Genomic DNA, 26,100 nt, shown 5'->3' with positions numbered 1-26,100 from the left:
GCTATTATTTTGGCAGAGATTCCAGGCACAGTCTGAGAACAACGCTGAGTCTTTTTTCCCTTGTAGGGTTTCTTTTTTCTTTTTTTCTTTTTGGAAACTGCTAACTGCCAAATATGTCTGTCAGATACTGGTATGGTGGGCTGACTTCTTTGGCTTCTCTTTCTTCTGTATACTTACACTGATTTCCTTTTAGTAAATTTTCTTTTTCCTTTTTGTTTTTCCAATACAGGGAATCTCTCTGTATAACCCCGACTGTCCTGGAACTTAACTCTGTAAAACAGGCTGGCCTCAAACTCAAAGATCCTCTTGTCTCTGCCTCCTCTGTGGAGATTAAGTGCATTCTCCACCACCTCCCCGTTTGTGAAATTTGAATTAACCTATAATATCACCGTTCTCCTCCCCCTTTCATCCCCCAGCCCCTCCTGCCTCCCTATCCTTCTCACTTGTTCTGGAATTGATACTCACTCCCTCACCCCCGCCCCCCAACACACACACAATAGAGATATTTGCACAGATAATTTCATCCGTTTGACGGGGCTTAGAATCATCACGCAAACTCTGGTATGAGGGAATTAATTGGGGGTGTTCGTAATAGTTTGAGGGAAGAGGGCACACCCTGAATGCGGGAGGCATCTTTTCATAGCCGGGGTCCCGAGCTGAATAGAAAGGAGAAGGTCAGCCTAGCTTGGTGTCCCGACTTCAGGTGTGTCATGACTGCCTTAAGTGCCTGCCTGTCCTACCAGACGGGCTCTCCTATCGTACTGCAAGCAAGAACAAACGATTTCCTCCTCAAGCTCTTCTTGCCAGGCACTTTGTCCGCACAGAGTAATGAACGCACAAACTAAGGTACCTGGCACTACGGTCTTCAGTGAGTCCTTCTTCCTCCTCGTCCTCCTCCCCCACCTCAGTTAAAAAAGATCCTTTGCAATTTCCATTTTTAAAAGATTTATTTTCCTTTTAAGTTTTGATTTTTTTTTTCTGTGTTGTGCACGCAGCATGTGTGCAGTTGCCTGGAGACACCAGAAGAGGACGGCTGTCCAATTCCCTGGAGTTGGAGTGTGAGTGCTGGTAATTGAAATTCCAGACCTCATGATATTTCAGTAAGTTTTTACTGCCGAGCCATCTCAACAGCCCCTACTGTCATTGTTAAACATTATTCATTAATTTATATTTATTTTACATATGTGAATGTTTTGTCTGGATATATGTATGTGTATACCACATGCATGCCTGGTGCCTGTCAAGGCCAAGGGTGGCCATTGGATTCTCTGAAACTGTAGTTTTGGATGGTTGTGAGCCTCCATGTGGCTTTTAAGACCCGAATCTGGGTCCTCTGCAAAAATCCTAACCACTGAGCCATCTCTCCAGTGTTTACTCCACCCCCACTGTCATTCTTAAAGGCCTCCTACCCGTGCTCAGGCTCTTTGACTTCCTCCGAATGATTTTTTTGATTTCCATCTCTGTGTCTCTAGGCTGGGTCACTCCTTCCTTCTAGCTCTCATTCAGCTTCGTTGTCAAGGGCTGCGGCCTGTTGGAGAAGTGGCTTTGAGAAGCCTGACTAGAATTCAGACAAAGAGACCCACAGTCGACTAGTGCCTGAGGCACATCGTTCACTTGCTTGAATCGTGTTTCTGAGGCACTTTTAAACAGTGCTATTGTAAAAATGTGATATTCTTATGAAGTAACTTCAATTCAAGTTCCTTTGTAATTCAGTGTCATTGATCAAACAAAGAGAGGGCCTTTTTGGATCTTGTCTTTGAAGGTTTTTCAACAAAGTACAAACTTACTTGTGGGAGAATGCCTCACTAGAGAATGTTTAAGCTTAAAAAAAGGACTTTTCATAGAGAAAGATGTAAAATCGGAAGCCATCAAGTATTAAGAAGGTACAGGAAAAAAATCTTAGTGGTTACTGGTCAGGCAAAAAATGTTAAATAGTACACAAAGATATGGCCTATATATGAAAAAACTCCACTTTGTGTACATGAAAAATTCTCTCACCACTCTGAGAGCATGGCGAAGAGAAAGAAGGTAAGGAAAACAAAGATTCATTGATGACCCAAAGGATCCTCTTGTCCCCTGGATCCTTAACAGCAAGCTTACTGTGGTAGTTAGAATGAGAATGGCCCCACAGGCTTAAGTATCTCAATGCTTGGCCCTTAGTTGGTGGAACTATTTGGGAAGGATAAGGAGGCGTGTTCTGGTTGGACAGGTATGTCACTGGGGGAGCGGGCTTTGAGGTTTCAAAACTTATGTCATTTCTAGTTACCCCCTCTCTGCCTCCTGGTCACTGTCTCAACATGTAAGCTTTCAGCTACTGCTTCAGTATGAGTCGCCGCCTGCCTGCTTTCTGTCATGCTCCCTGCCATGGTGGCCATGGACTCTAACCTGCTAGAACCATGTGCCCCAAATTAAATGATTTATTTAAAGTTTCCTTGATCCTGGTGTCTTTTACAGCAACAGGAAAGTAACTAAGACACATGGCTTCTACTCTGTTCTCGGCCTGTAAACAAATAGCCCGGTTCTAGCAAGAATCCTGTAGATTTGGTTCATGTGCAATGCTCCCACATCTTAAAAATACTTTGTCTCTGTATGTGCCCTGTTTCTGTGTAGTACCCATGGAGGCCAGAAGAGGGTGTCAGATCCCCCCGGAGATACAATTACAGGTGGTTGTAGTCACTTGAAATGGAAGCTGGGGAACCTCTGAAAGAACGGCAGGTATTGCCAAAGAATAGTAATTGTGGTGGTTTGAGTTCTTGGGCCTTTAGATGCTTGGTCCCCAGCTGCTTACTCCATTTGGGGAGGTGTAGGAGGTGTGGCCTTTCTGGAGGGACTACGTCATCAGTGGACTTTGAGGTTTCACCATCCCAAGCTCTGTCTCTGTTTCCGGTTTGTGGGCCGAGACGTGAGCTCTCGGCTGTGTCTGCCAACATGTCTGCTTGCTGCCATGGTTCTCCGCTCTGATGGGGATGAACTTGTGTTTCTCAGGAACCATAGCTCCAAATACACTCTTTCTTCTTTGCGTTGTTTTGTTGGTGGCATTTTATCACAATGATTAAAAAGCAACTAATTTAGTAATTAAAAAGTAACCCACAACACAGGTTTTGAAATGTCTATCGAAAGGACTTGGAGGGGCTGGAGAGATGGCTCAGTGGTTAAGAGCACGTGCTGCTCTTGCAGTGTCCCTGGGCTCAACTCCCAGCATCCATGTGGTGGCTCACAAGCATTCCCTGCAGCTTCAGGGAATCTGATGCTGTCTTCTGACCGCCCAAGCACCATCATAATACATGCACATGTGTGGGCAAACACTCATAAATAAAATTAGCTCATCCCCCCGCCCCCCAATTTTAGCTACATAACTAACAAATAAAGGTTGTTAAGTCACTCTGTAGTCTTGGCCAGTCTCAGATTCACTATAGACCAGGCTGGCCTGAAACTCACTGAGATCCATTTGCCTTTGCTCTTTGCTGGAATGCAAGGCAAGAAGCGCCAAGGCCAGTTTTAGAATGAAATCTTGTTCTTTAGTTCTTCAGACAAAGACAGCAGCATGGGCAATAGACTGTGCTGGGGAAGTGAACCGTGGAATCCGGAGTGATAGTTGTGAGCTGCCATGTGGCTGCTGAGAATGGAAGCAAAGCATTCTGGGAAGGGCAGTCAGTGCCTCGAGCCTCCAGAAAGGAGGTGTTTGTTTGTTTGTGTGTTTCTTTAGCTTCCATCTCTTGCACACTAAGGAAATGTGGACAGGGTAGGATTTCTTTCTCCCTGGAAGGCTGGTTAGGACCGAATGGCTGTAAAGTGGTGAGTTTTTTAAGTACCAGAAACAGTATGCACTGTTTGGTCAGATGAGGGCGACCAAGTCCCTTTCATGATACTGTGACAGAGAACAGTGTTCCCTGCCCCCCCTTCTCTCTTTCATTTTTGTGAGCTTGTTTCAGATCTCACACTGTGTCTGAGGTAGCTGGGGTAGTGGAATCTCAGATCGTGCCTCCAGCACTAATTAGATAGGAAATCTTTGATGAAATCTGAATTTTTTTCTTGCCTTTTGAAAGGGGCAGTTCAGAGGCTTCTCTAGGAAAATGGAGTGGAAATCTCCCAAAGGAAAACCAGCTTCATTAGTTCCAAGTGAGGAGAAGTAGCTGGCTGTTATTAACTTTACTCCGGGACCCTCGGAGATCATTTTACTGATGATTGCCTGGACAACACATTGTGCGGCCACAATTCAGGAATCAAGTCATGAGGTGCAGACAGCCTCTGTGTCAGGTACTTGCCCAGCATGTGTGAGGCCATTGGTTTGCCGGAAACCGGTAGTTCTTGGTGTTACACAGAGCACATGTACAAAGTGAATGAAACCAACCCTGCAAGGCAGCTTCTTTTTGTAGAGAGGGTGCACTGTTGTGAATCATAAGTGTGCCATAAACCAAACCTAGCAAGGAAGCACACTGGGGAGGGAAGTTCAGTTAATTTTTATACTAACTGTGGTTGGCTGTGTCTCATTTCACTGGTGGGAATGTGGCCTCATAATAGGATGTGATTGTCTAACTTGTAATCGGCTTAAGGGAAAGGATGTGATAGTAAAGTGTCAGAGAAGTTGGGCAGATGGACAGATACATAGAGATTTCATGAGATGGGGGATGTTTATGAACTATTGGCCCTTTGTATGGTAGCGCCTTTTAATAGGAAAACAAGGGCTGGAGAGATGGCTTCGTGGTTAGGAGCACTGACTCCTCTTCCAAAGGTCCTGAGTTCAATTCCCAGAAGCTACATGGTGGCTCTCAACCATCTGTAATGGAGATCTGATGTCCTCTTCTGGTGTATCTGAAGAGAGCAACAGTGTACTCATATACATGAAATAAATAAATAAATCTTAAAAAAAATAGGAAAACAACTTTAGAAGTTTAATTTCTAGCACTACACATAAAACAATAACCCACCAACCAAAAAGTCCTGCAACCCCAAAACAAAATCAACACCCCTATCAAATAAGACCAAAATTTCTCTTGAACTCTGTTTTCTTATGAATAAAACATGTTGTTTGAGTCTTATAAGCATTTACATTCTTAAGAGTTACTAGCATTTTTTTAAAAAAAATTTATTTAAATGGATGTGTGTCTCTGGGTCTTCCAGAGGTCAGAGATGTCAGAGCCCTTGGAGTTGGAATTATGGGTGTTGTGAGCTACCTGATGTGGGAACCTGGAATTGACCTCAGATTCTCTGCAGGAACAGCAAGGTTCCTAACTTTTTAGCCATCTCTCCTGGCTTCCTGGGTGGGGGGCTTCGCTCATTCCATTGTGCACATCTCTCTCTTGATCCTCCTCCCTTTCTGTGGACCTGATGTTGATGGTTTCTACTGTGTTGTCCCACAGGTCCTCAAGCATCTTTGCTTTTGAGGTCTTAATGACTTCTACCAATGGCTTGATCCCTACCCTGTGGTTTGTCAAGAACCGACAATTTATGTTTAAGGCTCTATGTTGTCAGCAACCTCCCCATGAGGAAGCCCTAGAAAGACTATTGTCTCTAGAGTTTGAGGACTCCATTGTGCTGTAAGGATAAAAAAAAGCAGCAGATAAACATCTGCCTCACCAAGTGAATGGAAGAAAAATACTATCTATTGATTAGGGTCTTTTGTCTTTAAGTCCTGAGTTTTCTAATTGGAGACTTAGAAAATATACTCCTTTTCAGGAGGTCCAAGTCTTTTCCTGAGTCTCCTCATGACTGACTTCAGTTCCTTAGGTTACAGATCCTTGGACTGAAGACAGGAATGATGACACTGAATGTAAGAGATAGCTCTGTGCGTGGGGAGGGCACCAAAGGGCCTGCCATAGACATAAGTGCAGGGCACAAAGTGAGGAGTGACCACAGTGATTTGGGTACAGGTTGAGATGGCTTATTCTCCTGCCCTCTCCTATGTGTGACCTTAGCATTGTCAAGTATGTGATTAGCAGAAAGACGAACCACAGGGCAGAGATCAAGCCACTGGTTGAAATTATCAAGACCTTGAAGCAAAGATGTTGGTACAGGTGACCTTGAGGACCTTCTGGGACACCACAGTAGAAAGATCCAAGAACATTGGGTCCGCAGAAGGGGAATGGGAGCAAGAGGGAGATCTTCATGATGGAGTGGTCAAAGCCCCTCACTCAGAAAGCCACAATGAGGGTTGTGCACTGTCCCTTACTCATGATGGTCACATAGTGCATGGGCTTGGAGATGGCCATGTATCAAATGCCACCACAGAGAGAGAAAAAATGTCTGCCCCACCAAGCAGATGGAAGAAAAACATCTGAATGATGCAACCATTGAAGGAGATGGTCTGTCTTCTTGAGAGAAGGTCCACTAGGACTTTTGGAGCAGTGATAGAGGAGAAGCAGATGTGTAAGACAGAGAGGTTGTAAAGCAGGAAGTGCATGGGGGTGTGGGGTTGGAACTCCCAGGTCACAATGACCATGATGAAGAGGTTGACCAGCAGAACAGAGTTGCTGTGTACACCAAGAATAAGAAAAGAAACAAGACAAAATTCAGCTCTTGGGACTGCATCTATCAGTCCTTCCAAACCAAATTTTTTCATCCTGCTTTAACTGGAGTTCCGCTCTACTGGCTCATGTTTCCTCTGCTACTGTGCCCTGGGGAGAAAATACTTTTGTTATGGAAAAGTACAACATCAAAAACCAATGGAATGTGGGCTGTGTTTTGGGTGTTATTTTGTTCTTTAAAACTTTATCACATTTATTTAGTGTGTGCATATGTGTGTGTTCTTGCTTACTACAGCATACTCCTGGAGGTCAGAGGACAATCATTCAGCTTTTGGAATAACCTCCATTCCAACTTTAGGGCTCTGTAAGATCAGGGGCTGTTTGCATTGAAGTTAGAGTCTTACCTCTTATCAGCCTTGCTTGGGTTTCAGTAGCAGCCATGTTCATTGAGGAGAATTTTTGAGACTCTAAAATCCTTCCTGAGAACATTTGTCAGGACCAGAGGCTTCTGACCCATTGGTATTTTATTGTGAGAACTAATTCTGTGCTTCTGGGCTTAGATATTCTATTTCTTGGTGCCCAGAGATAGACAAAGAGAACAGATTAAAATTTAAAAATAATGTTTATAAGGATGCTTATTTCACTCTTGTATAAGATATGATAACTGCAGTAGAAAATGTCCAACTACAGGAAACTGCTTAAGCAAAAATCTATCCAACCAGATATGATAAGGCTATTGAGAAGATCTAGGTGTTTTATGTTTATAAGTGTAGAGAAAGGGTTCATGACATATTAGTTGCAAGATACAGATCTCATAAAATTATACATAGTAGGATTTTATTTTATTGGAAAAAATATATTGTTCATTTTTTTTGTTCTTTCAACTGAAGGTTGTTGGTTAACGATTAAATCAAATACAAGAATGTATTTTTTAAGAGACTACTACCCCAGGTTCACAAACTGACCTCAAGGCTTCTGTATGCTAAACAAGTGCTCTGCCATTGATCTAAGCTCCCACCCTATCTCTCTCTATATATACATTCGTATTTATTATGCAGTATCTAAACCTCCATAGAATTATACTTAAAAAACTAGCTTATTTGTATTATTCCAATTATGTCTTTTATTCTTCACTTGGTCAGATGTATAAACTGTTACTGAAGAGATCAATACAGAAATAATAGGAATATAGAAATATAAGGTTTTATGAAAGGCAATTTTAAGACTAACATTGAAGTCACAGTGAGAGCTACAGGGCTGAGGGATGAGTAAGCTCTAAACAGCCAGGGCCACCCAAAGGCAAATGAGGAAGGACAGACAGGAAGCTTGAACTCTGTTTTGCAGATGAGGAAATGGAGGTTAGGAGAAGTGTCTGGTGCCCCTCCTCCTCAAAGTTATGCATTCTGTGGATTTGGATTATTTGTAATTTCATTTAGGTTTGATGGGGAGTCTTCAGAATGGACACTTCCCTGAAACCTCTTTGCTGAGTGTTTGGGGCAGTTCAGTTGAATTGGGCAAGGAAGAAATGCAAATGAGAAGGCGTGACTGGACCTTGGGTTCCACCTGTGGAGCATCAGTGAACTGGGAAGTAGATGAAACTTGTAAGGTGGGATGTGTGTACTTACATACCTGCACAGGAAAGAGAACTGGGAATGAATTTAAACACACCCCCTTTGCTCACACAGGACCAGCAGCCAGAGGTTCTGTCAATAAATCGAGTCTTGAAAGTGATCAAATCACCAATTCAACTCACAAGTACCAAGCTGATAGCCTTCTGAGTTCGACGATAGACACAAGAAATGGAAATCAGGGTAATTAATGAGAACTCCTGAGGCTGTATGTAGCACATTGGAGTAGAATATAGAAACCAGGTATACAAAGTTTTCCTTTGTTTGTTTGTTTTTGGAAGGAAAACCTCAAAATCTCAAGTACTTTGTAACCAATCTGTCTGAGAAAAAGAATTGTAATGCAATAGGCTTTTGAATGCTATAGGCCCTGATTAGGAAAACCCCCAACTCCATTATCCACATCTTCTAACAATGTTTCCTGTGTCCTTCAAGTCACCTTCCTTATCCTGAACAATAAATGTTCTCTGCACTGTTTTGGCTCTTAGAATTAGTAATTATCACCCCACACCTACAAAAAGCATCACTGACATACAAACCCTTTCTAGTTCATCCACAGTAATATTTCAAAGTTGGTTGAAATAGAAACGTGTCCAGATACATGATCAGACATAAAAACTACTCTCCAAAGCCTTAGTTTAGTAGACTAAGTAAACCCCCAACCTTTAGATTCTACCCAAGAAGCAGAGGTGGCTATTTGATTGTATAAACTGACATTAGACATGAGTAATTTGTCAAGGATTACTTCTCTTTAAGGAAGATATGCATCTAAGTGTTAGTAGGTCAGTATCTTCTCTCTTAAAACCTCTTAACATGCGTCTCCATGGCAAGCCTGCTCTGAGTACCACTTCCTTAGCCTCAGCCCCAATAGAAGAATTACAAAAGGCAATATTGTTGGGCCTGATTATTGAAATTCAATGACTAGACTTTTACTTTTGGGAGAAAATTTTGTTGAGAGTTATTATAAGAGATACACCAGAAAATGTGCGTGAACAAACGATTTAGCTTTGAGAGACTCCTGATGTAGGCAGGGAAAGTCATGAATCCTTATAGATCCTGCATCCAGAGCCTAGGTACCTTTGCTTAATAGGCTCAGAGGGAGCAAACAAGTCAGTGTGCATAAGAGACAAGTGTAGCTTTAAATTTTTCAAACTTTATTTTTAATAAGGGGTTTTAAATGCTTTATCTTCCCTTTTAGCCCACCACCTACCAGAGGTAGTGGAAAAGAAAGGTTGTTAAAATATAGGGGAAGTTCGACACAGTGCCTCTCTCAATGATGATTAGCAAAGACAAAAGACAAGACCTGTTGCAAAGTAGATATGTAGGGAGCGGTTCCCCGACTGCGCCTGCTAAGATGGCGCCGACATCCACTTGCACTGTGGTAAACAAATGTACTACGCATGTGCAATACTGCTCTTGGTGCCAGGCAGCACTATGCTAATTTGGTGATCCCCGCTCCACCAATCCCTGAGGGACAAATCATCCTTCCCCCTTAGAGGGAGATAAATAGAGAGAGCGCTCAGCACTCCGGGTCCCCGTGTTCTTCATCAAGGTGTTCCTGAATAAAGGCTGTTGAGAAGAATCCGGAGTGTCCTGTCTTCCTTGCCGGACGAGGTGGGGCGCGACATAGATATGCAAATCCCCATCACTGTCTGTTGATTCCTATTTATACTCCTTCTAAACAGCTTGTGTTCTCCATTGGTCTTGCCTTATCACATGTCTTTCCTCAGCACATGAATCTGTCTTAGGAAAACTCCATGTGAGTGTGTATCAGCTGACGTCACTCTGCCAATTGGCCTGAACCTAAGGAATCAGAAAGAGGGCGCATTTCTCTTGATGGAGTCATGACAAATGGAGCTCAGCTAGGCAACGTAAAGCAAACCAATACCTGTGTGGTGTTAACAGAGAATCCTTCGACATATGTCCTGTCATCTGCTTGCTTTAGCAAAACATCATTTCACCTGTGTCTGCTTCAAGAAAATACTCCTTCAGGTGTTAGCCCAGCCAAACACCATCCGACACAACTGACTTTCTAAAGAAACCTTAAGTTTCCACTTCAGGTAGGAATTTAGAAAAAGAAAACACAATTTCTCATGTGGAGTATTTCATCCTATTTTTCTTGTTGATCGATTACATATTCAGAGGTATCATAGAGACCAAAACAAAACCACCACAGTTTTCTTTGTTCTTAAGGTTACCACGTTAACTATTATTTGTTTTTATCTTTCCTGTGTGTGTGTTGGGAGTGGTATGCTTGTGTTCCTGTGAATATTCACGTATATGTAGTTGCATATGCCCACACTAATGGATGTAGAGGCCAGAGGTTGGGTGTCTTCCTTGACTGCTCTCCACCTTCCTTTTTGAGATAGTGTCTCTCACCTGATGGGCTTAGACTCCTGACATGATATGGTCCTTATGGCCAAGATCCAAACACTTCCCCGTGGTTTGCTGACGTGCTCCACAGCCTCCAGCGCTTTTTCTTTGTAAATCTTCCTGATTAAATTTCGTTCAGATTTCCTTCATATTTTGCAATAAATTGTCACATTTTCCTTCTAAAACTTGTGAGGAGAGGTGGTTAAATACTATATAATCAAATAAGCAAAAGGAGAACTTAGTAGAGGTCGGCTAGGTAACCAGCTCATGAATGTATGTCTCTAGTGAAGGGGCCTTTTTTCCCCAGATGATGGAAGAAAATGGAATAGTGTCTGGGTGACAGCAATTTCAGGAGATGACTCTCTTCCTGACAGACTGATCACGGGAGTGTGATGAAAGCAAAACAGACTGAGGAGCAGGAAGTTCTCAGGGATGTGAGAGGTTCATGGTGATGGTGTTGAGGCTTCCTGTCAGAGGTGTCACTTACATCAGAGGCTAGGCAGATAAGACCTGGCTCAGCTCTTGCTCCTGAGATTGAGAAATCTCCAGGAAGAGAAATTCTTTCACTGTGGCACAATTTTCCTGACCCTTCAGGTCACATATCCCTGTTCAAGTGCATCTCTAGGAGAATAACTGTATAAAGTCTATATAATATGGTCTAAATTTTAGTGTGGTCTTTTCAGTAGAATGTGGTTTGGATTTAGGGAGGGAAAGATTCTCTCTCTCTCTCTCTCTCTCTCTCTCTCTCTCTCTTTCTCTCTCTTTCTCTCTCTCCAGGGTTTCTCTGTATAGTTCTGGCCATCCTGGAACTTGCTTTGTTGACCTGACAGGCTGGCTTTAGACTCAGAGATCCTTCTACCTCTGTCTCCTGAGTGCTTGGATTAAAGGTGTATAGCACTTTGTCTGGCAAAAATTCTTTTTCAATGCATGCTCCGTGATTGCAATTTAGGACGCAGATATCACCTGAAAGATTACCCAGAATTCGGACTCAGTCATTAAGCCGGTAGATTCTGTCAGTAACTCAGTGTAGTGGAGGAGATTGAGGCCGACTCTGCACAAGAGAGGATATTCTGAAGCCAGCAAAGAACACATAACCCCCAGTGATAATGGAAAAGAAGGTGTTAAATGTATACAATACACAGCAGCAACAAGACTGGTGAACACTGAAGCACTATAAGTGAATTTCTCAGACACTGTTTTCCTCAGTAACCTATCACCAAAAGAAAAAAGAAAAAACAAAAAAAATCCATTCTTTTATTTTATTAATGTAAATGCAACTGTAGGGAGCTTGGGGGGGGAGGGTCCTAAGGAGTTGGTAATGTGTTGACCTGGTGCTTATTACAAAGGCATTTTCAATTTGAGTACAAATGTATTGAACTTTGCATGCAAGTGCATTTTTCAATATGCAAGTGGATTCTATTTCAAGAAAAAGTTAGAATTAAGAAGCATGCAATACTTGGGAAGTAGGGGCAGGAGGATATCTGTGAGTTCCAGATCAACCAGTAGCAAGTGAGACTCTGTCTTAAAAAAATTAGTAAATATATGACTGTTTCCTCTGTTACATCTTAATGGCACATCTAAAGAATGACTTCTGTGGTTCCGGATGAATGACTCAGTGTTTGTCAGACCATGTGATGATCAGCACTTGTTTTGATCCTAGTAAGAAGCTGGGAAGGTATGGTATAGACTTCCGGTTATCCCAGCCATCAGGAAGCAGCGATGGGGGAATCCCTGGATGAGTTCCAGATCAATCAGGACTACACAGTGAGACCTTATCTCAAAAAATTAGTAAATTATTGACTATTTCCTCTGCAACATCTTAATGGCATGTCTAAAGTGTGACTTCTGTAGTTCTGGATGGACGACTCAGTGTTTGTCATGCCAGCATAATGATCGGCTCTTGGATCCTAGTAAGAAGCTGGGAAGGTATGGTAGGTAGCTTTCCAGTAATTCCAGGCAACAGGAATCAGAGATGGGAGAGTCCCTGGACCAAGATGCTTAGCTATACCAGTCTAATTAGAACACTCTGGATTCAGAGAGATCCTGTCCCAGAGAATAAAGTGGCGCCCAATCCAGGAACACACAGATGTTAACCTCTGTCCTCTGTATTGTATGCAAAGCACATTTGTAGTGTCTGTAGACATGTATGCCTTGGCCCCCACTAACAAACTCTATATAAGAAAACAGGAGTGGATCCTCCACTTTGGTAGCAGTTACTTCCCCTGCCATATAATTATACTCTTCACCAACTGCACTCAGAGTCACCTTTCAGTTTTTAGCTTCCAGATGGACTTCAGGTCTTCTCTTTTGTTATTTGGCTAACCTCACTATTCATACATAGATTTTTTTTCCTTCTCAATCTAGTTTAATTTCTCTGATTTCATTTTACTTTGTTCTTCTAGTCTTGCAGTGGGGGGACAGCTTAAAAGATCACTCTTTTTCAAGAAGCACCTTATTTATTCACTCACATGGAAAATGAACGTCTTCTGGTCTCTCTCCACTGGCCTTGGTTCAGGATGTCTTTGCCCTTCTCCATGTAGCCTTGGTTGTCCTGGACCTTATTTTGTAGAGCAGGCTGACCTTGAATGAAGAGATCCACCTGCATTAAAAAACAAGCAAACATTTCTTTAGGTGCTTCTTGGCCATTTGGTATTCCTCAGCTGAAAATTCTTTGTTTAGCTCTGTACCCATTTTTAATATGATTATTTGGTTCTCTGGAGTCTAACTTCTTGAGTTCTTTGTATATATTAGATATTAGACCTCTATCAGATGTAGGACTGGTAAAGATTTTTTCCCAATCTGTTGGTTGTCATTTTGTCTTAATGACACTGTACTTTGCCTTACAGAAGCTCTGCAATTTTATGATGTTTTATTTGTCAATTCTTGATCTTAGATCATAAGTCATTGGTGTTCTGTTCAGGAAAATTTCCCCCGTGTCTATGTGTTCGAGGGTCTTCCCCACTTTCTCTTCTATTAATTTCAGTGTGTCTGGTTTAGTGTGGCGGTCCTTGATCCACTTGGACTTGATTTTGTACAAGGAGATGAGAATGGGTTGATTTGCATTCTTCTATATGCTGACCTCTAGTTGAACCAGCACCATTTGTTGAAAATGCTGTCTTTTTTTCCCCCCCACTGGATGAATTTAGCTCCTTTGTCAAAGATCAAGTGACCATAGCTGCAAACCACCAACCAAAGAGTACATGTGGATGGACCCATGGCTCCAGCTGCATATGTAGCAGAGGATGGCATTGTCTGTCATCAATAGCAGGAAAGGCCCTTGGTCTTGTGAAGGCTCATTTCCCCAGTGTAGGGGAATGCCAGGATGTTGAGGTGGGAGTGGGTGGGTGGGAGTGGAAGCATCTTCATAGAAGCAGGAAGAAGAGGGAATGGGAGGTGGGAAGGGAATAACATTTGAAATGTAAATACATAAAATATCCAATAAAAAAACTAAGCAAAACAGAAAGGAGCAAGGGAACTGTGGCGGTTAGTTTTATGTAAAATTGACACAAGTTAGAATTATCAGAGAAGAAATCCTCAACTGAGAAAGTGCCTCTGTAGGATCACCTCTCAGCAAGCCTGTAGGAAAAAATTAAATTGGTGATTGATAGAAGAATGTAAACCGTGGTAGGTGGTACTATTCCTGGACTGTGAGTCCTGGGTTCTATAAGAGAGTAGGCTGAATAAGACATAAGGAGCAAGTCAGTAAGCAGACTCCTCCATGGCCTCTGCATCAGCTCCTGCCTCCAGGTTCCTGCCCTGTTGAATTTCTGTCCCAACTTCCTTCAATGATGAATGTACTGTGAAAATGTAAGTCAAATAATTGCTTTTCTCCCTAAGTTACTTTTGGTCATGGTGTTTCATCACAAACTTAACTAGGACAAAAATGGAATCAAGAATGGATACAGAACTATAATTCCCCAACTTTTCAAAAACTTGGGTTCTTGAAATTAAAAACCACACTGTTGCCCATGGCATTTGTTGGAAACAATCCCAGCAAACATCATGGACATGAACCTGCAAAACCGAGAGGTCTCTGCTGTCTCAGTGTCCCACTGAGCAAAGCCTGTCTCATTGTCTGCAGTGAATTCAGGTTCTAAAATGTCCTCTATGTTGAGGTTTTTCTGTTTTTCAATTTTGAAAATGCTTTACTTTTTAAAATTTTACATTATCAGGGTCTGTAAAGAATTATATTGGAATTCTGATGGGAATTGCACTGAATCTGTAGATTGCTTTTGATAAGATGGGGCCAGTTTTGCTATGTCAATCCTACCAATTCAAGACCATGGGAGATCTTTCCCTTTTTTGATATTTTCAATTTCTTTCTTCAAAGACTTGAAATTCTTGTCATTCAAGTCTTTGGTTTGCTTGGTTAGAGTTATAACAAGATATATTGCTGAGGGTATTGTTTCCCTAATTTCTTCTTCAACCTGTTTATCATTTGTATAAAGGAGGACTACTAAGAGTCAAGAGTCAAGGCCGGTTGTCAACCCAGTCCTGTCCCACACTCGTCTGACTCTCCTCCTCCTCCCCTTTTTTGCTTTAAATGTGACTGTGTTCTTTGCCAAAGACTTCTTGGCTGGTGGAGCGGCTGCATCTATCTCCAAGATGGTGGAAATACCCATCGAATGGGTCAAGCTGCTGCTGCAGGTGCAGCATGCCAGCAAGGAAATCATGGCAGATAAGCAATACAAGGGCATTACAGACTTCATGGTTCATATCCCAAGGAACAGGGAGTCCTGTCCTTCTGGTGTGGTAACCTGGCCAATGTCATCAGATACTTCCTACCCAGGCTCTCAACTTTGTCTTCAAAGATAAATACAAGCAGATCTTTCTGGGTGGTATGGACAAGAGGACCCAGTTTTGGTGATACTTTGCAGGGAACCTGGCATCAGGTGGTGCTGCTGGGGCCACATCCTTGTGCTTTGGGTACCCTCTTGATTTTGCCACGTCTAGCAGCGGATGTGGACAAAGCTGGAGCTGAAAGGGAATTCAAAGGCCTTGGTGACTCCCTAGTTAAGATCTACAAATCTGATGGGATTAAGGGCCTGTACCAAGGCTTTGATGTGTCAGTTCTGGGTATCATCATCTACGGAGCTGCCAACCTTGGTATCTATGACACTGCAAAGGGAATGCTCGCAGATCCCAAGAATACTCACACTCCATCAGCTGGATGACTGCACAGTCTGTCACTGTTGTTCCTGGCCTGGTTTCTTATCTTTTTGACACGTTTCACCATCGTATGATGATGCAGTCTGGACGCAGAGGAACTGATATCATGTATACAGGCACGCCTGACTGCTGGCGGAAGATCGCTCGCAGTGAAGGAAGCAAGGCCTTTTTCAAGGGCGCATGGTTCAACGTTCTCAGAGGCAGGGGTGGTGCCTTTGTGCTTGTCTTGTATGATGAGATCAGGAAGTGCACATAATTATGTCCTACGTGCTCTCCCTGAGAACAGGCATGTTGTATAATATACCATATTCTTGAACATTCTGGACAGATTCTCTGGGCTTTTCTGTTAGCAATGGCCGCCATTTACCAGTTGAAAAGTGGGAAGCAATATTATTCATCTGACCAGTTTTCTCCTAAAGCCATTTTCATAATGACAATAATGATGGGACTCAATCATATTTTTTTTATTTCAGTCACTCCTGATAATAAAAAGTTGAAGAAATAAAAATATTCAACCCCCCCCCCAAAGGAGGACTATTGATTTTTTTGTAGTAGGGAAATGTCGGGGTGGGGAGGCTGAAGAGGGTGGGTTGGTGGGTGAGCACCCTCATAGAAGCAGGGGGTGGGGTGATGGGATAGGGGATATGGAGAGGAATCTGGGAAAGGGGATAACATTAGAAATGTAAATAAAATATATCCAATAAAAACTTAAATTAAAAAAATTTTGGGTACTAAATTAAACACATACAGAGAGAGTGGGGAGCCTTGTCTTGTCCTTGTTTTTAATGGTATTGCTTAAAGTTTCTATCCATTTAATTTTATGTTGGCCATCAGCTTGTTGTATATTGCCTTTATTGTGTTTAGGTGTGTATCTTGTATCCCTGATCTCATCAAGATTTTTATCATGAAAGGGTGTTGGATTTTGTTAAAGGCCTTTTCAGTGTCTAATGAGGTGATTATGTTTTTTTTCCCTTTCTTTCAGTTGTTTATTTGGTGGATTATCTTGATGGATTTTTATATTGAACCATCCCTGCATCCCTGGGATGAAGCCTACTTGATCATGGTGGATGATATTTTTGATGTGCTCTTGGATTCTGTTTGTGAGTATTTTAGCGGCAGTGTTCATAGGGAAGTTGGTGTGCTGGCTAGTCTTACGCGAACTTGGCATACAAACTGGAGTCAGAGGAAAGGAAGGGACTGCAACTGAGACAACGCCTCCATAAGATCTGACTCTCAGGCATTTTCTCAGTTTGTGATTAATGCAGGAGGGCTGAGCCCATGTGGGTAGTGCCATTCCTGGGCTGGTGGTCCTGGTTCTGTAAGAAAGCAGACTGAGCAAGCCATGGAGATTAAGCCAGTAAGTAACAGCCTTCCATATCCTCTGCATCAGGTTCCTGCCCTGTCTGGGTTCCTGGCCTCCTTCAGTAATGAACAATAATCTGGAAGTGTATATCAAATAAACCCTTCCTCCCAATTATATTTCTCTCTCTATATATATTTATGTGTTTGTTATGTATATATTCATGTTCATGAACATGTTATTCATGTTCACAGGCCTCAGTTCACATGTGGAGGCCAGAGGACAACTTGCAGAAGTCAATTCTATTTTTCTGTTATATGGGTCAGAGGGATTGAATTTCGGTTGTCAAGGCTTGGTGGCAAGTGCTTTTACCCACTGAACTATCTCACTATTCTGCAAGTACCTTCTTTTTCATTGAGCCTTTAAGCTTTAGAAGCATCACTCATCATTGGTGGCACACAATCATATGGATAAGAGAATCACTAGAACACTTTACTTGGACTAAGAATTTGATCAGTGGTAATGTTCTTGCCTAGTATGTGCAAAACCCTCCCTGTTTGATCTCCAGTACAATGAAAATGTCTCATTTAAGGCTCCTAAATTCCATTCCTGACCAAGGAGTAAAATTCACTAGACTTCACATATGAAGCCACTGCCTCAAAGTCCTGCAGTGTGAGATGCAGAGACAGCCCCGCTCCTGCCCCCTGCCCCTCAGCTGCCATCCTGTCTACCCTTATTCTGTGCTGAGTCAGTTACACTTTCTACCTTCCTCAAGGGAGAAACTATCACTTCTTTTTGTTGCTTTAAGACTTTTGTTTTGTTTGGAGCATTCTATACACTTGTAGCATTTTGAAAAGTCAACATTAGTAGAGAATGGTTTCAGAATGTCAGTGCTGGTTTAACTGCCAAGTGGGAAATCAACCTTATAGTATTTCTCAATACTTTGACGTCTGCTTGCTGGAAATTCTACATGTAACATAAAGCCTATCTGTCTCAAGACTAATGATCACACCTTCTTTTATATTGGAGTATGTAGGTATTGAGGGTAGGAGGCAATGTGGATGTGGGGTAATAGGGGGCTGGGAAATGGGATGGTCTGGTGAGCAACCTTAGTGGGTCACAATGTTCTGACTCTTCTGTTTTGCTTTGCAGTGTCTGAGCTCCCTGACCAGTTCCTTAGCCTCAGCCCATTATAGAAAACAGCAAAGGGAATATTACTGGGGATCAATGTGGATGCAGTGTGACCAATATGACGGAACTCCCATGGGAGTTATTAAAATGTCAGCAGCTCCCTCTTCCTTCTGTCACCTTCTGTCAGAGACACACAGACACACAGACACACACACACACACACACACACACACACACACACACACATTCAGTGCTCCTTTGGGATGTGGCTTTTCCTTGGGAGGAAGCACTGGGAAACAATGGTTTTTGCTTCAGGAAGAAAATGTTGTGTTCTCCTTCTTGGTCAAAGTTACTTTGCCTGAAATCAACCGGGAAATGGAACTAAACAGCGAGTGTAGTGACGGCAAAAACAAGAGCTGTAGCTGAAGTTCCCTGAGCTGCATTATGCAGACTCAAACACCTAATTTATTTTTTAAAGCAAGGCGTGTATGGTCCCTGGGCAGATATTTTAATCAACGTAGCTGAGGTTCACAATTCACTCAGAATCTAGGGAGGCGGTGTGGTGACAGGTTTTGATATTCATCAAGGTACTCACTTTATACGTAAATGTATATTTCTTTTTCATGGGCACTTGAAGATGTTGATCATTACATCTGAGTGAGAGAACACAGGGACCAGAGTCCATTTAAAAAGTGGTCTGTGCAAGAATTCACTTGACTCTTTGGAGGTTCTTCAAAATTGAGCATAAAACCCATCAAAACACACACCATTGTAAAATATTTCACATTGTACATTGAAAATATGATTAATTTTATCTGGTGGATATATCTCAATGGATCAGGCGAAAACAAACATTTTTTCAATGAAAAAAGTTCAGCTCAATTTGAAATGTACATTATTTCAACAAATGTTAGTACTATTAGATGAAATGGCTACTTTCTAGGGTACTAACTCAGGCCATGTTGTGTGCTTAGATATGGCTTATGAGAGTCAGTAGACATAAACATAGGGCAAGGTTTCAGGATCCCTGACATCTTGGCACTCTATTCTGAAATATAATGGTTCAAATGCTTAGATTTTTATGTTTTCAGACTCTAGCTGAGATAAAGGCATTGATTTGAATGAATTACAAGTGATAAATAGGGAAATAGAGAACTCATTAGTGTGAAATGAGCAGTTAGGGTTACTTGGTGAATACTTTTCTTTCTTATTTTTTTCTTTTTTTTAAAAGACTTATTTATCTTATGTATATGAGCACTCATTCTGTATGTACACTTGCATGCCAGAAGAGGGCATCAGATCACATGAAGATAGTTGTGAGCCACCATGTGGTGGCTAGGAATTGAACTAGAGACCTCTGGAAGAGTCAGTGCTCTTAACCACGGAGCCTTCTCTCCAGCCCTGGTGTGTACTTTTCTTAGGCAATTTCATAAAGAAAACCCTGGGGCTCAGACATGACAGCATATTGGTTTAATCCTAGCATAGGCAGAGGCAGAGGCGGAGGCGGAGGCAGAGGCAAAGGCAGATTCTATGAGTTTAAAGCCAGCTTTGTTTATGAGTTCTAGTATAAGCTGGGCTACTTTAAACACTAAAAGTACTAGGGCAAGGTAGCAAGATCCTAAGATTAGTAATCTGAAGTGTGTGAATAGTTTCTAGAATGTCTATGCTTAAGGGAGTAAGTTAATAGTGTAAAACTTAGAGATGTGGTCAATCAGGTGATGGGGCCAAAGAGAAATCCAGTGGGAGACATATCATGTTTTAGAAAACTCTTCTTGGGCTCGTTTTACTCCTGTGTCCTCTCAGGCAACATCCTCAGGCACACCTTTAAGACAGGATTCTCACTGGGCAGGAGATCACCAATTGAGCCAGATTGGCTGGTCAGTGAATCTCAGAAATGTTTCTGTTTCTCTCTCCCCTGCTATGGGGTTACAAATTCTCCACCTTACAAGGCAAGTGGTTTACTTATTGAGGCCCCATAATCCTGAGGGTTTATCTATAATTTATAGCTTATTCTCCTGTTATGTATCTTTCATCAGCTTCAGGGTATCATTTAGAAGACATTTATTTTATTTCCTCTCTCTTTTTCTCTACACACACACACACACATACACACACACACATAATTTACTTTTTTAAAATATAATTGTTTAACTTTTATAATTTTTTTTAGCCTTTTGCCTTTATTTTTATTTTTTTAACATCTTCATTTTACAAAACAAAGATAAATGTACGGATTTCAAGCATTTTTTGCGTATAATTATACAATACATTTTTGTCAGTACTTCTTTTTTAGATTTTAAAATAATTTTTACATACATCTATATGAATAGTCGGTACTTGATCTTTTTAAAAGTTTGACAGTATGCATCGAAAACCCAATAGTTACAATGAGCACAAAGTACAGGCAAAACAAAATGTAACATGAAAATAGTCAAAGTTTTCTTGTTGTGTAAAGATTTTTTTGTTTTGTTTTGTTTTCTTTATTTCGTGGACTTCCTACAGTCTGTGAGTTGTTTCTGGGGCAGTGCTAGCCTCTGAGGGTTAGCATCCCACTATCAGTGCCTGCATATTATGTCTGTTCTTTTGTGACTGGGTTATCTCACTCAGAATGATATTCTCTAGATGAAGCCATTTTCTTATGAATTTGGTCAAGTCATTGTTTCTGGTGGCTGAGTAGTATTCCATTGTGTAAATGTACCACAATTTTTGTATCCATTCATCTTCTGAAGGGCATCTGGGTTCTTTCCAGCTTCTGGCTATTATAAATAGAGCTGCTATGAACATTGTGGTGCATATATCTTTGTTGTGTACTAAGGTGTCTCTGGGGTATATGCCCAGAAGTGGAATAGCTGGGTCTTCAGGTAGTATTATGTCCAATTTTCTGAGGTATCGCCAGACTGATTTCCAGAGTGGTTGTATTAGTTTGCAATCCCACCAACAGTGGAGAAGTGTTCCTCTTTCTCCACAGCCTCGCCAGCATCTGCTGTCATCTGAGTTTTGGATCTTGGCCAATCTGACTGATGTGAGGTGGAATCTCAGGGTTGTTTTGATTTGCATTTCCCTGATGGCTAAGGATGTCGAGCACTTCCTCAGATATTTCTCAGCCATTCGATATTCCTCAACTGAGAACATTTTGTTTAGTTCTGTACCCCATTTTTTAATAGGGTTATTTGATTCTCTGGTGTCTAGCTTTTTGAGTTCTTTGTATACCTTAGATATTAGGCCTCTATCTGATGTGGATTTGGTAAATATCTTTTCCCATTCTGTTGACTGCCGTTTTGTTTTCTTGACAATGTTCTTAACCTTACAGAAACTTTGCAATCTCATTAAGTCCCATTTGTTAATCTTTGACCTTAGAGCTTGAGCCATTGGTGTTTTGTTCAGGAAATTTTCTCCTGTGCCTATGTGTTCTAAAGTTTTCCCTTCTTTCTCATCTAATAGTTTCAGTGTATCTGGTTTAATGTGGAGATCTTTGATCCACTTACACTTGAGCTTTGTACAAGGAGATAAGAAAGGGTCTATTTTCATTCTTTTGCATGCAAAGTGCCAGTTGGACCAGGACCATTTGTTGAATAGGCTGTCTTTTTTCCATCGAATGTTTATGGCTCCTTTGTCGAAAATCAGGTGACCATATACATGAGGGCTCATTTCTGGATCTTCTATTCTATTCCATTGATCCACATGCCTATTTCTGTACCAGTACCATGCAGTTTTCAGCACAATTGCCTTGTAATATAGCTTGAGGTCAGGGATAGTGATTCCCGCAGATGTTTTCTTGTTGTTGAGGATGGATTTCGCTATTCTAGGTCTTTTGTTGTTCCATATGAAATTGCACATTGATCTTTCCAATTCCATGAAGAACTGGGTTGGAATTTTGATAGGGATTGCGTTGAATCTGTAGATTGCTTTTGGTAGGATGGCCATTTTTAAAATGTTGATCTTTCCAATCCATGAGCATGGGAGATCTTTCCATTTTCTGAGATCCTCCTCAATTTCCTTCTTTAGAGGTTTGAAGTTCTTGTCGTACAGGTCCTTCACTTGCTTAGTTAGAGTCACACCAAGGTATTTCATAGTTTTTTGACTATTGTGAAGGGTACCTTTTCCCTAATTTCTTTCTCCACATGTTTGTCCTTTGAGTATAGGAAGGCTACTGATTTGTTTGAGTTAATTTTGTATCCAGCCACTTTGCTGAACTTGTTTATCAGCTGTAGGAGTTCTCTGGTGGAATTTTTGGGGTCACTTAAGTACACTATCATGTCATCGGCAAAGAGTGATGTTTTTATCTCTTCCTTTCTGATTTGTATCATCTTGATCTCCTTTTGCTGTCTAATTGCTCCAGCCAGGACTTCCAGTACTATGTTGAATAGGTAGGGGGAGAGTGGGCAGCCTTGTCGAGTCCCTGATTTTAGTGGGATTGTTTCAAGTTTCTTGCCATTAAGTTTGATGTTGGCTTTTGGTTTGCTGTATATTGCTTTTATTATGTTTAAGTATGGACCTTGGATTCCTGTTCTTTCCAGGACTTTTAACATGAAGGGGTGTTGAATTTTGTCAAATGCTTTCTCAGCATCTAGTGAGATGACCATGTGGTTTTGTTCTTTGAGTTTGTTTATGTGGTGGATTACATTGATGGATTTCCTTATATTAAACCATCCCTTCATCCCAGAAATGAAGCATACTTGGTCATGATGAATGATCATTTTGATGTGTTCTTGGATTCGGTTTGCAAGTATTTTGTTCATATTTTTGCATTAATGTTCATAAGTAAGATTGGACTGAAGTTTTTTTTCCTTGTAGGGTCTTTGTGTGGTTTAGGTACGAGGATTATTGTAGCCTCAAAAAATGAGTTAGGTAGTATTCCATCTGATTCTATCTTTTGGAAGAATTTGGAGAGTATTGGTGTTATATCCACAATAAATGTCCGATTAAATTCTGCACTGAACCTGTCTGGACCAGGGCTTTTTTTGATTGGGAGGCTTTTGATGACTTCTTCTATTTCTTTAGGTCTTATAGGATTATTTAGATGGTTTACTTGGTCCTGGCTTAACTTTAGGATCTTGTATTTGCCTAGGAATTCGTCCATTTCCTCCAGATTTTCCAATTTTGTGGAGTATAAGTTTTTGTAGTAGGATGTGATGATTTCTTGAATTTCCTCAGTTTCAGTTTTTATGTCTCCACTTTCCTTTCTGATTTTGTTAATTTGGATACTCTCTCTTTGCCCTCTAGTTAGTCTGGCTAATGGTTTATCAATCTTGTTGATTTTCTCAAAGAACCAACTTTTGGTTTTGTTGATTTTTTCAATGGTTCTTTTTGTTTCTATTTGGTCTATTTCTGCCCTAATTTTGATTATTTCTTGCCGTCTACTCTTCTTGGGTATATCTGCTTCCTTTTGTTCTAGGGCTTTTAGCTGTGCTCTCAGGTTGCTGATGTAAGCTCTCTCCAGTTTCTTTTTGGAAGTACTTAGGGCTATGAGTTTTCCTCTCAGTACTGCTTTCATTGCATGCCATAGGTTTGGGTATGTTGTGTTTTCGTTTTCGTTGAATTCTGGAAAATCCTTAATTTCTTTCTTTATTTCTTCTTTGACCCCATTATCAATTAACAGAGCGTTGTTTAGTTTCCATGTGTATGTGGGCTTTTTGTTGTCTTTGTTGTTGTTAAAGACCAGCTGTAGACCATGGTGATCTGAGAGGATGCATGGGAGTATTTCAATCTTCTTATATCTATTGAGGCTTGTTTTGTGACCGAGTATATAGTCAGTTTTGTAGAAGGTGCTGTGAGGTGCTGATAATGTGTATTCTTTTGTTTTATTATGAAATGTTCTGTAGATGTCTATTAATTCTAATTGGTCATAACCTCTGCTAGTTTCACTGCATCCTTGTTCAGTTTCTGTTTCCATGATCTTTCCATTGATGACAGTGGGGTGTTGAGGTCTCCCACTATTTTTGTGTGGCATGCAATGTATTTTTTGAGCTTTAGTAGGGTTTCTTTTATGAATATGGGTGCTCTTATATTTCGAGCATATATGTTAAGGATTGAGAGTCCCTCTTGATAAGTTTTCTCTGAAATGAGTAAAAAGTGTCCGTCCTTATCTTTTTTGATAACTTTTGTTTTAAAATCTACTTTATCCGATATTAGAATGGGCACTCCAGCTTGCTTCTTGGGGCCATTTGCTTGGAACGTTTTTACCCAACCTTTTACTCTGAGATAGTGTCTGTCTTTGTTTCTGAGATGAGTTTCCTGTATGCAGCAAAATGCTGGATTCTGTTTATGTATCCAGTCTGGTAGCCTATGTCTTTTTATTGAGGATTTGAGTCCATTTATGTTAACAGATATTAAGGAATAGTGGTTGCTGTTTCCTCCTAATTTTGCTTTTAGCAGTAGAATTATGTTTGTGTGTCTTTCTTCTTTTGGTTTTTTTCTTTAGGTATTTTCTTGTTTTTACTAAGATGTAATTTCCCTCCTTGTATTAGGTTTTCCACCTATAATTCGTTGTAGTGCTGGATTTGTGATCAGATATTGTGCAAATTTAGTTTTGTCCTAGAATATTTTGGTCTCTTCATCTATGGTGATTGAGAGTTTTGCTGGGTAAAGCAGCTTGGGCTGAAACTTGTGTTCTCTAGGTTCTGCATGATGTCTGTCCATGATCTTCTAGCTCTCATAGTCTTTGCTCAGAAGTTGGGTGTGATTCTGATTGGTCTGCCTTTATATATTACATGACCTTTTTCTGTTACTGCTTTTAGTATTCTTTCTTTGCTTTGGGCACTTGGCCTTTTGACTATTATGTGTTGGGATGAATTTCTTTTCTGGCCTACTCTATTTGGAGTTCTGTAGGCTTCTTTTATGTTCATGGTCATCTTATTCTTAAGGGTAGGGAAGTTTTCTTCCACGATATTGTTGAAGATATCTACTGTGCCTCTTAGTTGATATTCTTCGTCCTCTTCTATTCCTATTATCTTTGGGTTTGGTCTTCTCATTGTGTTCTGGATCTCTTGGATATTTTGTGTTAGGAACTTTTTTGTTTTTGCATCTTCTCTGACTGTTTTGTTTGTTTTCCATGTTGTCTTTGTCCCCTAAGATTCTCTCTTCCATCTCTTGTAGTCTGTTGGAGATGCTTGCATCTGTGACTTCTGATTTCTTTTTTAGGTTTTCTACCCCCAGGGTTGTCTTTTTTAGTGTTTTCTTTATTGTTTCCATTTCCATTTTATTTCCTTCTTCCATTCCTTCTTCTCTTTGGTTCTGTTTTCCTCTAGTTCTTTGATGTCTTTGAGTGTTTTCTTTTTGTTTCCTCTTTAAAAACTCTATTTCTTTATGCTTTTCCTCCTGTTCTTGTTTAAGGATCTCTATTATCATCTTGCCGTATGATTTCAGGTCTGAGTCTTCTTTTTCTGCAATGTTTAGCATTTTGCTGTTTGCTGTTATTGTAGAGCTGGGTTCTGGTGTGCCAGGTTGTCTTGGTTTCCACTGGTTAAGTTCTTTCACTTTCCTCTTGCCATCTTGTTTTCTGTGATTATACGTAGTCTTGTTGTCAGTGATTTGTTCCTGTTCCTTCCATGTACCTTGCCTGTATCCCTGGATCTCCACTGTTCTCGGTAGCAGATGGCCTGAGCGTTTGGTCCGTAGGCACGGGCCCTCTGGGAGAAAACCGAGTTCCTGCTCCCCTGAACCAATTTAGAGGGTGGGGGGCGCTTTCCACATGCTCGGCCCAGACCTCTCTGTGCCCCAGCTATTTGCAGTGCAGTCTCAGCCGACCTGCATCCCTGGATCTCCACTGTTCCAGGTGGCAGATGGCCTGAGCATTTGGTCTGCATGCACAGGCCCTCCAGGTGGAAACTGAGTCCCTAGGGCAGAGTTCCTGCTCCCCTGAACCAATGGAAGGGGCACTTTCTGAGCACTCAGCCCAGACCTCTCTGTACCCTGGCTACTTGTAGTGCAGTCTCACCATATCTGCATCCCTGGATCTCCAGGAATGCAGTTTTGTATAGCAGACCCAACTTATAATCACGTGATTAAAAAAAAAAAACAGTGAGTTGGTTTTTAAAGA

General features: G+C 41.2%; 1 pseudogene across 1 annotated transcript; it reads left to right on the top strand.

Moving 5' to 3' along the window:
* The first annotated feature begins 3,781 nt into the window (after window positions 1-3,781).
* LOC308417565 (ADP/ATP translocase 2-like) lies at window positions 3,782-15,887 on the top strand (annotated as a pseudogene). Its single transcript has 3 exons — window positions 3,782-3,795; window positions 5,361-5,537; window positions 14,911-15,887. The product of its transcript is annotated as an ADP/ATP translocase 2-like (transcript).
* The last annotated feature ends 10,213 nt before the right edge of the window (window positions 15,888-26,100 follow it).

The sequence above is a fragment of the Micromys minutus genome, assembly GCF_963924665.1.
Source record: "Micromys minutus genome assembly, chromosome: 2".
In the NCBI taxonomy this organism is placed as follows: domain Eukaryota; kingdom Metazoa; phylum Chordata; class Mammalia; order Rodentia; family Muridae; genus Micromys; species Micromys minutus.
This window is presented reverse-complemented; position numbering and strand designations above follow the sequence as displayed.